The sequence below is a fragment of the Staurois parvus genome, unplaced genomic scaffold, assembly GCF_062004578.1.
Source record: "Staurois parvus isolate SC_StPar_1 unplaced genomic scaffold, SC_StPar_1.0 ptg001246l, whole genome shotgun sequence".
In the NCBI taxonomy this organism is placed as follows: domain Eukaryota; kingdom Metazoa; phylum Chordata; class Amphibia; order Anura; family Ranidae; genus Staurois; species Staurois parvus.
In genome coordinates this window covers 1,110,686-1,114,342 of record NW_028319042.1, presented here as the reverse complement: position 1 = coordinate 1,114,342, position 3,657 = coordinate 1,110,686, and the positions used below count along the sequence as shown (strand labels likewise).

The 3,657-nt window shown below is 43.4% G+C and overlaps 1 pseudogene; it reads left to right on the top strand.

Annotated features, from left to right (window-relative positions):
• The first annotated feature begins 3,260 nt into the window (after positions 1-3,260).
• Positions 3,261-3,433, top strand: LOC149437913 (U2 spliceosomal RNA; annotated as a pseudogene).
• Positions 3,434-3,657: the final 224 nt, after the last annotated feature.

Here is a 3,657-nt window from a genome sequence, read left to right as displayed (position 1 = left end):
CATTCGGAGATTAGGATACAGTACATCCTAATCTCCGACAACCAAATTTTGGTGCGAAAAATGAATTGTAATGAAACGAAAAGCACATATCTACTTATTAACTAATGATCTTTTCTTTGTAAAGATGCATTTCCAACATGGAGGCTTCAGGCAAGATTCAATGGAACAAACAATTGAGTGTTCAGGTAGTCTCTTGAAAAACTGCAAACTCTGTCTTGTCCTTCCTCACAAGGCACTCCTGAACTAAGGGCAAAATCCTAAACAGCATGGGTATACACAGCACTTCTATGTTTCTCACTCCTGCAGAACATTGGGGTTCTCCAGCTTCCACACCAAATGATATGATTGCACTTACATCAAGGTCCCCGTCCCACTTTCTTCTAATAAAAAAGATTCTCATTGGTGGTCAGTGGACCCATTCATTGGAAGAGGTGGTCACATCAATTAAACTCTCAACTTTACATGTGTTTTCCAACCCAGCACTCCTCTGCTGTGATGCAGTGCATGGCATTTATATACAATGTCCATGTCAACATGTTGCCAAAACTCAATGTGCTATTGAACTAAGCCCTAATTGTAAATCATCATCTTTGGCAAATAACAAATCTATACTGGACGAGGGTGCGTTTCCCTATGCACCATCTGGCCAACTGATGAATCTAAAATATATAACCTTTATTCAAATATATAAAAAATGGATGCTCAGCTGTAATTAATGCCTATTGGAGTGGAATGTACTGCACACAACAATATGACTGGATACCATTGCAATTATTTACCTTTCATCCAAAAGGTTAAAAACACCAGACCAAATCAAATACCATACCATTTTAGATAAAGTGACAGCATACAAAGAGGCACTGTAGTTTGATAATAAGCCTATCAACTTGAATATATAATCTCTGTTAAGGAAACGGAGTTACCCCATGGACAAAACTAATTAGATAGTATAATTTATCTTGCTACAGATATGTAATACGGGTACACTCATCCACGGGCTTAAATGTCAGCCTCTCATAGATAAGCCCCATACATCACCATATCCAGTCAAAAATACCTTGCTGTCTTGAGGAATGCAAATGATGCACTGTAAAACGTAGTATAGACCTCTCCAAAAAAAAGGGGGGAGAGGAGTGAATACCATGTGTATTCAGAAAGTGCTCCCAAAGAAAGACCCAAAGAAAAAAAAGAAACTCTACATGTTTCGCTCCAGAAAACAAAGCTCCATCAGGAGTATAACTAATTAAAATACCGTAGGTCACATAGTGGCTGGAAGTTGTGCTCAGCTGAACATGGTCCAATTGCGACAAAAACCTCTCCAAGCTGGTGCTCAGGGCTCACAGCAGAAGATACATTAGTCCTATGCTGGGCTTCTCTAGAAAGGTTCCTATGTGGATAAATTGTGTACATCCAATGATTCCTTGGAGCATTGCAGAAGTCTTTCATGGAAAAACAATGTGGACCTAAAACCTTGCTACAGGTAGAGATTGAGTCAAGGACAGGTTGAGTCAGCAAATGACAGGCAGAATTAAAAGTGAGGTACCAGGCCAATGTGAACACAGCAGCAGATAAGCAGGCTGAGGAGAACCCTAGATAAGTCAGGGAACAAGACGAGTTTGTAGTGGAAGTCAAGATCGAATGCAGAATTGCCAGTAACAGAAGAACAGGCCTCTCTGAACCGGGGTCTTGCAGATCTCGGCCTTAAGAGTCAGCAAGACATGCGGAGGTGCTCATGCTGGAATCCGACTATGTGAGCTGGCTTGATCATCCTGACAGGTGGACTCATTTACTAGTTGCTGAAATGCTGGCCAGATTCTATAATCTGCCTACAAGTGCACATTTTCACCTCTGCTCGGCCAAATTGGAGAAAGGATTTTCTTTCTTTTTCTCTATCATTATTCAAAACTTTATTTTAAAGAGAATGAAGATGGACAACTGAAAACACAATTTATACACAGCGGAGTCTTTGTGAACTACATTAAAAAAATAAGTTTAATCCTCTAGCCCCCGGCTATTTTCTCTAGCGTTTGCTCTGATGTATCAGAAGGAATGAAATGGATCCAATATTTTCTGCATTTTAAATTTTAAGCCTCTTTTTTTTTTTTTCTCCATCCTTGGTGCCTTCAAATTCCAGGTAATTGTCGGAAAGGTTCTGTGAGAAAATCTCTCCGACAAGTATTTGACAATCCTGGGCCGGCCGCGGTACGACAGGTACATCGCATCCCCGAGGCCTTTAAGCACCTGAGCTGCAGTCATCATCTGCTTTTAAATGGCTTTCTAGTACGTCTGATGTGCTCGCTAATCTCCAGACGCCAGGATTTTATTTTTTTTTTCCAGCCACCGGTGATAGCGGGCACAAAAATTTACCAAGTTTAGAAACTATTAAAGTCCACTTTTATACAAACCGATATTCAGGGGAACATCTATTATTCAAAAGTGGGATGAATGCTAAATCTGCTTGAAATTGCCGAGCATATCACACAGCTGAGTCCTCTGGAATACTAACTGGCGGCTTCAATCTCGCAGGAATGCTAATGCCGCAAAGTTATGTGTGTTAGCTGCACTATTAGCTGGTACTCTGAGTTCTAACACCTCTCCTGGGTTCTTCATTACAGGCAGTGACAATGGAAGTGCACATTTAACCATGGCATAATTAAGGAGCGAGAAGAGAGCACAATTTGGAACTCAGCGGAAACACCAGTTCTCCACAATATGTCGCCGATACGCTCTAACATCTCTTTAATAAAATGTCTCTGCAGCCAAAACTTTCTTTTTTTTAGTTTTGTAGGGTTAGACCCTCTATTGGATTTTTGTTGTTAGTCTTCCTACACGATCTTCTGGTAATATTGTTGGGTAGTGGAGGAGTCACTCACTAAACCCGCTCTTGCTCAGACCCAGGGGTAGCGACCTTGTCTTAATGGCGTATCATGGGTACAAGGCCCAAAAGGGGAACTTTCCTCCTCTCTCTTCCATGTGGGAATGGCAGGGTCAGGGGTGGACTGACCATTTGGAAACTCGGGCACTGCCTGAAGGCCCGGGGTCAGTAGGGAGCCCCATAAGATGCCCCAGTACCTTTTTCATAGGCTTTTTTGAATTTGGGCAAGGACACAGGGGCTCCATGATCCCCTATTGCCCGGAGGCCCCATGAGTTGTCTGCCCATCCCTGGGCAGGGTGTACCTATCCTGGCTTAACCTGTACCTGTTGGCAATTATCTGCACACTCGCTTCAAGCCTTGGACCAGTGGTTCCTCATGTGGTTCCTCGCGTCTCGGTCTTTTGGCTAAGATCAAGTGTAGTATCTGTTCTTATCAGTGTCCAGCAGGGGTGCTCCACAGTCATTCTAGCTTTGCGGCTTAGCTTTGTGCCTGGGAGTAATTCCCCCGAGGAGACCGGAAGGACCCAGTTCCTCCTGATTTGGATGGATCTACCTTGTCTGGCCAGGGGTCGGGAAGGCAGAGAGTCCGCAAACCAGTGCCCCCTGAGTAGTCGCCTAGACCCCACAGTGTGAAGATGCCACATGGTCACTGTTTTACCACTTTTTCTGCACAGCGCCCTTAGGACCAGAGCTTTTGGCTAGGACCAGGGCAATTTTTGCTACAGGCCTCAGGGCCTGGTCTGTGCACTATTTGGCACGACCACTTTTTTATTTTCTATTTA